The sequence below is a fragment of the Papio anubis genome, unplaced genomic scaffold (assembly GCF_008728515.1).
Source record: "Papio anubis isolate 15944 unplaced genomic scaffold, Panubis1.0 scaffold501, whole genome shotgun sequence".
In the NCBI taxonomy this organism is placed as follows: Eukaryota; Metazoa; Chordata; class Mammalia; order Primates; family Cercopithecidae; genus Papio; species Papio anubis.
In genome coordinates this window covers 13,449-23,806 of record NW_022165210.1, presented here as the reverse complement: position 1 = coordinate 23,806, position 10,358 = coordinate 13,449, and the positions used below count along the sequence as shown (strand labels likewise).

At 35.5% G+C, this 10,358-nt stretch overlaps 1 pseudogene; it reads left to right on the top strand.

Annotated features, from left to right (window-relative positions):
- Positions 1 to 8,749: 8,749 nt before the first annotated feature.
- On the top strand, positions 8,750 to 8,851 carry LOC116273276 (annotated as a pseudogene).
- Positions 8,852 to 10,358: the final 1,507 nt, after the last annotated feature.

Below are 10,358 nucleotides of genomic sequence, written 5' to 3'. Positions count from 1 at the left end.
CTTCTTGAGTCTTCTCCTTTTCACAATGTACACTAAACACGCTTCAGATGATATATTCATGAAGATCGCTTTGCCATTCTTGTCTCATTTGTAGTATGGAGAAGATGCTCTAGATGAATTAGAAGACTACATCAGAAATCTCATCATGGAGAACTCCTAGAACAAAGCCTGGACTACTGTAAATGCTTCATGATTATAGTCAGTTTAATTTCACTTAAATCCTACTTAAAGTATTATTTCTATTATTCTATCCAGATGCATCTACATTTTTAAGATACATTAGAAGTGAAAAATGTATTATTTACATCAATAGATAATTCTATATTTGCAACTGATTTTCAAGCTAATAGTGAGAGCCTAGCATGTCTTGAAAATGACTCTTCACTATTAAACGCTGGGCACAAAAGGTACTGGATAATATTTAATGCCAATGATCACCTATTCATTCACTTATGTGAATTCATAGCCCTTACACTGTCCTCTTTTCACTCTACAGCCACCTTTGAACTTCTGAGATGTGTAGTATAGTTCTTGCAATTGGAAATAATTGGAATGTGGGGTAGATAACTGCACATGTATCCGGAGAGTGAGAAATGGTCATGAGCAGTATAAAAATAGCACTTATCACTAATGGAACATAAAATTGTCATGCCCTGGGTAGTAACTTTGCTGCTAAAATTGCTCTGGGGAGGTAGAAGCAATTGCAATTTCCTCTGACCTCCAGGGTGGTCCAAATTTCTCTGTTTGAAATAATCCATTGCAAATGACTGATCATGAAATCTGAAAAAAAATAACTTGTGTAGCAGTTAATATTCCTCCTCAATAGGATAAATTCATCAATTATAAATGTACATGTATTTCAGGAACTTACATGACAATGGCTCATGGGTTTTGATGTTAATTTTTTTAATCCCCTCTGCAGTCAGGTGAAAGCCAGCTCACATCCTTGAAAAAAATATTTACATGATTTCTTTAGACTTTATTATACTGCATTTAATTTAACATCATCTGAATTCCACTGATCGCTAGGTAATCTCTGGTTTGGACATTTTCTAAATTTTGTTTTTTTTCTTGCTAAGCAGTGAAGCAGTTTACACTGGCTTTGAATTCTCACATGGATCCATTTCCAGGAAGATGAATGAGAGTTAACAACAAGGAAACCTGCTTATTCAGAAAAAATGTACTCCATTCATATTCATTGAATTTTACTTTGTAAGAGACAGGATTGGACCAGTAATCAAACATAATCATGATTCTAACTTTTTTTTTCTTATGGGAGTTGAAGATTCAAGTACCAAAAGTCCCTATCACATGAAACTGGGGGGACTCGGGCTACTGTGACGGGTGTTCTTTCTTTTCCATTATTCTCTATGAGCCATATTGTTTCAGCAGATCACTGATGGCCTCAGATATATTTATTATTCCAATAAAATAGTTGAAGTTTTCTATAGCGTTATGTCAAATACTCCTTTTCAAACAGATTGGGGAAGACAGAAACTATTATTTTTGATCGAGATTACAAAAGCAAATTTTGGCTTTTGTTGAAAGTAGAAAATAGTAATTTTTTTTGGGGGAAAAAAAAAATCAACTTCATTTTTATTGGCTCTGTCTAGCCTATCCTTGCTCAGCTCATCTTTTAATGCAATTTAAAATAATGAGAGTTTATTTATGAGTAAAGTAAATCTGACATGACAAAACTCTACCTAACTGCAAATAAATTAAATCGACACTTACTCTTATCAAAGTTATCAGATTCTCAACTCCTGTAGATTTGTTTTAATATGTACTAGTTTTAGAGCAGTTTAGACTGAGGTACAGTAATGATGCCTGCATTACAGTCAACCTTTTTTCAAAGAGATTTACCAGTCAGTTTGGTTTTAAATGACCTTACTAGCTAATAGACACATTTATTCTTATCAACTGTCCAATACAGAAAAAAAAATTCACTTTTGACCTTCTATTTAGAAAAAATATATATTATTTTAAAGAGGATTTGAACAAAATAAATATATAGTCGACATTTACAACAAAAGCGAACAGGGATGTGAAACTGTCAAGAAAATAGTCTTTTATCATCCTCTATTTTCTTGTTTTGTTTTTACTAGCAACATATCTCAATTTTTAAAATTTATTCTCCACGAGATAATCCAAAATCCTATGCACAAAATGAATTAGAAGTGCACAAAAGCAAGCGACCTATTTTTCTACTCAGCTCAACTGAGCAAGATACTGCTTGATAGGACGTCAAGATATAACACGGTTTCATGTACTGCCCAGAGTCAGACCACGAGATTCTATGATGTACTCTAAGATTTAGCTATGACACAAACTTCCTATCAGGTGGATAGTGTGAGCAGGGGTTTTAGTTTGAACCATCTTGAATATTTGTCACTAGCTAGAGTATTTAAGGGAAAGAGATCTTATGCTTTCCTGCAATTGGCCTTTTATAATGCCAGCAAAGAATGTGAATGTTGAGTCTATGATTACTTCTCAGCATGCCATCTGTTTTAAAAATAACCTGAATATTGCTGCCATGTTTCCAAAGTCTGTTATAGATCATTCACTGAAATGGTGGCAAGCGGAGAGGTACCTCTTGCTTTTTTCTAGATGCAGCTGGGTTTTCCAAAAGGATCACTCATATTATCCAGGAGTTCGCTAATTGCACCTGTCAGTTTCCCTTGCATTAACATCATTTAAAATTATTTAGCCTTGAATAATTACATTAAATATATATGTTGCACTATTTCCTAGTAAACAAACAAATTGGAGAGGTGGATACTCTTACTTGGATGTGTTTATCCTTTTAAGACCTGGTCTTTGCCACATCTTCGACAATGATTCAGAAAGAGAGCTGTCCACTTATTTTTTTCCTGAAATAAACAATCGAGGAACTCAAAATTCTGTTCTCTTCCTCAATCAGATAAGGGAAACCTATCATCCCTGTTATTTATTTGTCAGAAATCTAAATGCTTCTTAGACAAGCACACAAACACCTACATACACAAACAAAACACTTACTTGCTGTTGAATTTGAATTGTATCACATGGTTGTGGAGTTAAGGCAAAAGGCAAGGGAAATTATAATGTACTTTCTGCTCTATTTATCCAGTTTTTCAAAATAATGAAGTTTTCATCTGTATCTAGGAGAGAGCTTGTTTTAAAAATTGCATAATGTACAATGATTATTTCTTAGGGGAATTGGAGACAAATTAAAGGTAAGACAATACTATTGAACTGGCTTTTCCTCAAGGAGTACTCTATAGAACTGGGTAATAATGTTGCACAAACTATGGATCTGAAACACATATGCTTTCATCATCACCATCTGTACTGAATTTATAAATGAGAGAAGAGAGTGTGCTAGAAAATTTAGATTAACAATATATTTGCCCTTTTATATACTAGCACTTTAAGTACAATTGTTTAAAAAGCTACTTTCTCACTAAAATACCGTATCAAGTCAATAGTAGCTTTTTATTCTATCCCGATAGAAAAGCTAAAACTCAGTGTAAGAGCAGTGAGGCTTAGTGAGGCTATCAAAAACAGGATGGTTCAATTTTGTCGTCAGAGGACATGAGACAACACTGTGTCATAGGTTTAATAGATCACAAAAATTATATACTATTTAATAAAAAATCCCAGAACACCTGTCAAGGTAAATTGTTGTGAAACAAATGATGGGAACAATATGACATTATTATTATTATTATTATTATTATTATTATTATTATTATTATTTTGAGACGGAGTCTGGCTCTGTCCCCCAGGCTGGAGTGCAGTGGCGCGATCTCGGCTCACTGCAAGCTCCGCCTCCCGGGTTCACGCCATTCTCCTGCCTCGGCCTCCCGAGTAGCTGGGACTACAGGCGCCCGCCACCTCGCCCGGCTAGTTTTTTGTATTTTTAGTAGAGACGGGGTTTCACTGTGTTAGCCAGGATGGTCTCGATCTCCTGACCTTGTGATGTGCCCGCCTCGGCCTCCCAAAGTGCTGGGATTACAGGCTTGAGCCACCGCGCCCGGCCGACATTATTCTTTAGTGCGCATGCACTTGTTAACAACACACAGAAGGGATTGTTAATGTGTTAATGTGTTAATGTTGTTAATGTGTTAACAATACACATTCAGGGATAATCTTGAAACTTTGGCAGCTTCCTGCTGGGATGAGAGAGGCAGATTTCATGGAAGTCCCCAGAAATGCCAATGTGAGTGTTCATTTTATGTTTCAATTTGACTGGGCCATCAGGTGCCAAAACTTGGTCAAATATCATTCTGGATGTTTCTGTGAGAGTGTTTCTAAATGAGATTATATTATTTAAATTGGTAGACTGGGTGAAGCACGTTGCCCTCTCTAATGTGGGTGGGCCTCCCCTAATCAGTTGAAGGCGTGAATGGCATGAAAAGGCTTTCCCCCCTCAATTAAAAAATACTCTCCGTGAGTGACTGACTTTCTACGGGGACATTGGCTTTTTCCTGCCTTCTAACTCAAATGGAATCATTGGCTCTTCCTGGGCCTTGAACATGCTGGCCTTCAGACTGAAACCATACCATTGGCTCTCCTTGGTCTCCAGCTCCTAACTCACCCGTTTGAAACCTGTCAGTCTCCATAATCACATGAACCAAATTCTTATTTTTAGTTTTCATATTTAAAACATTTTTTGAGACAGGGTCTCACTTTGTCATCCAGGCTGGAATGCAGTGGTGTGATCATGAATCACTGCAGCCTCAACCCAAGTGATCCTCCCACCTCAGTCCTAAAAGTAGATGGATCTACAGCCACGTACCATCACACCTGACTAATTTTTGTATTTTTTTTTGTAGAGACAGGGTTTTGCCATGTTGCCCAGGCTGGCTTCGAACTCTTGAGTTCAGGCATTACTCCCGCCTCGGCCTCCCAGTGTGTTGGGATTACAGACATGAGTCACTGCTCCCAGTTTATAAGTCATCTTTCTCTCTCTCTTTCTCTCTCCTTCTCTCTCTCTTTGTACGTGTGTGTATGTGTGTGTGTGCGTATACATTTTTGGTTTTGCTTATCTTATTCATTTATGCTTTATAAAATAAAGCATATTTTATATGCTTTATATACAATTTATGTAACTATATTTCATGAAAAATAAGCTATATTTTATTAAGCATAACTTTGTTTATAAAATATGCTTTGTTTTGTTTCTTTGGAGAATATTAATATAGCCAAAATACTGTTGTTTTAAAACCATTGTCTTCTATGAAATAAATTAAATGCCACATAGATCTTCACATTTTTTTTTGTCCTATGACACTGTGACACTGGGATTAACTGAAAAAAAAGGGTAATGTAATAATGCAAATGCACATTTCTATGATTTATGGTATATAGGTAGTATGAGCATGTGTCTCTGGCAATCTCCCCTAATTACCTTTCTCCTTTGTACTGATCTGTTATCAGAAATAGAAGAGCTATGGCCTGTGATCACAGAACCTTAAAGAAATATCTTCCAAGTTTTGATTCAATATCTAATTTTCTATATAGTTAATATAAAAATGGCCCAATGGAAGATATGTCTTGGTTCACCAATATTCTCCACTACGTTACTCATTTTCCAAAGACAAATGTAACAAATATATATTGAATTTTTTAGTAAATAAACGTATGTACACATGAATATTTGATACTTGTTATCATCAAAATACTATTTAACCTAAAGTGTTGCTTTTATTCTTCCATTTGAAAGTAAAATGTGTTTTCTGATTTGTGTGCAGTTTAACCAAAGTCTGAAATTTTTCTTTTTGTATTTGTTTCACATGGTTTTCTTTGCTTTAAATATCATGTTATTTTTATGTATAAGTCAATTCTTAGTTTTTTTAAATATGCTTGCAAACATATATTATAATTGCATACTTAATGATATTGAAAGCATTTTAGTGGTCCTTCTAAGGAACACAGCAATGCATATAGGAAGTGGAGCTGAGTTCAGCTGAACAAACACTTATATGATGCTTTCTTGGCATCTTTCACTTTGCTAGGGGTTATAAAATCCAGGACTCCTACTTGGAGTAGGCAAGAGTGCAATGAAGGAGTCACACACAGTCTTTGAGAACTTTGCTGCAAATGCAGAGGAGGAGGATCACCTAAAACAGAGCACTGGGGAAGAAGTAGAAAAAAATGTATTCAGTCTTGAAGAAAGAACTGTGTATTAGCCAAATGAAAAATAGGAGTAGATGACTTTTGTTGGCAGGAGAAGCACCACAGATAGGGAAGATTCAAGCCATAAGAGTTAGTTACATATAAAAAGCAATTTAGTATTGGTGTACTATAAGGAGAGTTAAAGGAATCAATAGAGTGAATATGGAATGATGAGGGTTTTCTTTTTTTTAGCTGTTCATATAATATGAACTAGCCATAATTCACAAAGAAGAAATGGAATGAAAAGAAAGGGTAATGCAGGCTGGTATTGAATAAAGACAAAGTGACCTTTAAAAAACATTTATTAAGACATTAGTGAATATCATAAATGGTACAGGTTTATATTCTACTATTCGATAAGCTTTTACACATGAATCACCTGTGAAACCATCACTGCACTCAAGATAATGAGTGTATCCCTCTGCCAAAACTTTCCATGTTTCCTTACTTAATCCCTTCTACATTAATCCCTTTTCATGCTTCTGATAATGACATACCCGAGACTGGGAGACTGGGAAGAAAAAGAGGTTTAGTGGACTTATAGTTCCACATGTCAGGAGAGGCCTCACAATCATGGCAGAAGTCAAGGAGGAGCAAGTCACATCTTACATGGATGGCAGCAGGTAGAGCGAGAGCTTGTGCAGGGGAACTCCTCTATACAAAACCATCAGATCTCGTGAGACTTATTCCCTATCATGAGAACAGCATGAGAAAGACCCACCCCCACCAGTATTCAGTCAAATCCCACTGATTCCCTTTTGAAATACATGAGAATTGTGGGAGTTACAATTCCAGATGAGATTTGGGTGGGGACACAGCCAAGCCATATCACCTTCATTGCAGCCCTTCCTACAATCACTCCCTCATTCCCAGGAACCACTGATCTGCTTTCTGCCACTGCAGATTCATTGCATCTTTTTCAGTTTCAAATACATTGAATTATACAGTGCATACAATTCCTGTGTAGGATTTCTTTTGTTCAGTATAATTATTACATGCTTGTACCACAATGCATTTACCCATGTACCTTTTGATGGTTATTTCCTGTTTGAGACTATTAAAATTTAAGCTTCTATGAACATTCATGTACAAGTCTTTGTGTAGATACCCACTGTCATTTTACTGGAATAATGAGATGATAAAATTTGTTTACCTATTTAAGAAATTGTCTCTTTTAAATTTTTAACTGGACACCGCTTTCCCTATTGCACACTGGTCATCACTCCCTCCCCACCACCAGCTTTGAGACTTTATACAATTGTTGAGATAAAGGACCCATAGGACCAATGAGTATGAAATACAGTTTATTACTCATATAGAAAAGGGCAAACATTTACCCCAAGGAAAATAGGGCAGTATCAGCTCATAATGATGGAAGACAGGTGAATTTAAACTTTCTGCATGCTCCAAGGAAGGGAGCAAGCTGGCTTTCTTACTGGCTTCCGAAGAGGTGGAACAAAGGGGAGAGGGAAAGTGTGAGATCTGAAAGCTGTCTTTGATCAAATAAAAAATAGAGTCTTTGACTTGTATACTGCCAAACTCTTTTGCAAAGTGGTTTTACAATTTTATGTTCTAACAGTATGAATATTTCAGTTCCTCCATTTCCTTGCCAACATTTGGCATGCTCAGTCTTCGAAACTTTAGACATTTTAATAGGCCTATAGCAGTGTCTCTGTGCAGTTTTGGTAGGCATTTCTCTACCAACTAGTGATGTTGAACATATTCTCACTGCTCATTTTCCTTTCCTATATCTTACTTAGTTATCTGTCTGTTCAAATCATCTGACAATTTGTTATTGAGTTTTTTGTTGTCTTATTTTTGAATATTGGCTGTTTTTTATGGATTCTGAATCACATATTCTTTATCAGATATGTGGTTTACAAATGTTTTCCCCATATGTAGATTGTCATTTCATTCCATTACCAGTGTAATTCAAAATGCAGAAATCTCTAAATTTAAGAAATTCAATTTATGTTTTTTTATACATCATACTATCATGTATAAGAACCCAAGGCCCAAAATAAGTTTTTCTTCTAGAAGTTTTATAGTTGTAAACTTTACATATTGATGTAATCATTTTGAGTTCATTTCAAAAAATGATGTGAGACCTGGATCAAAGTTTATATTATTTCATATCCACAACAAATAATTACACCTGTGTTGATCAATTAATCATATATGTGTAGGTCTATTTTTGAACTCTATTCTGTTTCATTGATCTATTTGTTTAAACTGATGCCAATACCAAACCTCTTGAATACTGTAAGTTAATAAGACTTAAATTCAGAAGTGTAAGTCCATCAAAGTTGTCCTTCATTTTCAAAGTACTTTGAAATGAATTTTAGAGTCAGTTTGTCATTTTTACCAAACAAAAATATTGTGCTACAATTATAATTAAAATTCTTTTGAATCTATTGATCAATTTAAAGAGAATTTTCAAGTTAAAAATATTGAGTCTTCTGGCCCATAAACACAGTACAGGTATTTCTCTTCACTTATTTGTATCTTCTTAAGTTCTCTCAGCAAATTTTAAAGTTTTCAGTGTAGAGCTCTTTTTCATTCATTGTCAGATTTATGTCTTAAAATTTCATAGCACTCCCCTTGACAAGCATTGAAGAGGCCCTTGGGCCTGACAATACGCACACGGTTAAGGCATTGCCACCTACTTCGTGGCATCTAACCATCGTTTCAGGCCAGGTGTGGTGGCTCAGTCTGTAATCTCAGCAATTTGGGAGGCCGAGGTGGGCGGGTCACCTGAGGTCAAGAGTTTGAGAGAAGCCTGGCCAACACGGTGAAACCCCGTCTCCACTAAAAATACAAAAAATTAGTCTGGCCTGGTGGCGGCATGCCTGTAATCCCAGCTACTCGGGAGGCCGAGGCAGGAGAATCTCTTGAACTTGGGAGGCAGAGGTTGCAGTGAGCCAAGATCACCCCACTGCACTCTAGCCTCGGTGACAGTTGAGACTCCATCTAAAAAAAAAAAAAAAACATAGCCTGATTCAGTTTTACATGGTATTTTTTTTTAATTTCAGCTTTCAATGATCTGTTGCAAGTATATACGCATAAGTTTGATTTTTTTTGTATAATAGTCTTGTACTCTGATAAACACAATTATTAGCTTAAGTTGTTTTTCTAAGATTCCACAAAGTTTTCTAAATGGGAAAATTAATGACAATGCTGTTTCTTCTTTTGCAAATAGGAATTTATTTTATTTATTTACCTTTTTTTTTATTTTGATGCCTAGAAATACTAATAGAATGATAGATATAGTGAGAACAAATACTGTATTTTTTTTCCAAATTGTAAAGGAAACCATTCGGTCTTTAATCATCAAGTGTGATGTTAATGTAGATATTTTTATAGCTGCAATTATCAAATTTAGGAAGTTTACTTTGATTTCTAGTTTAGTGAGAGGTTTGTGTGTTTATTTTCTTTGTTGGCGTGTATGTATGTCTATCAGAAATGGACACTGGATTTTAACAAATGCTATTTTGTGCATGTGTGGAAATGATTTCTTTCTGTTTCTACTCTCTTACTGTGCTAAAATGCATTAATTCATTTTCAAATATTAAACTAACCAGTTATTTCTTTAAAAATAATCTCCTTATAAAGTACATGAAGAAGAAAAGAGAAGTATTCCCATTAGAATAAGGCAGAACAGTTTAACCCAGTTTTTACTTTCATGTTCAAGATAAAGTAAAATTAACTTGAAATCATAAAGTTAAGAATAGACATAGTTATAATTTGCTACTACATCAAAAGAGTTTCAGTTTCCGGGTCCAGGTCACTTAATTTATAATCATAGCAAATCAGAAATGGTGGCGATTTTAGGTAGTTTTCTTTGAAGCAAACACTAAGACTGAGAATAACATTCAGAGGAAACAACAGGTGCTGGAGAGGATGTGGAGAAATAGGAACACTTTTACACTGTTGTTGGGACTGTAAACTAGTTCCACCATTGTGGAAGACAGTGTGGCGATTCCTCAAGGATCTAGGACTAGAAATACCATTTGACCCAGCCATCCCATCACTGGGTATATACCCAAAGGGTTATAAGTCATGCTGCTATAAAGACACATGCGCACGTATGTTTATTGTGGCACTCTTCACAATAGCAAAGACTTGGAACCAACCCAAATGTCCATCAGTGACAGACTGGATTAAGAAAATGTGGCACATATACACCATGGCATACATAA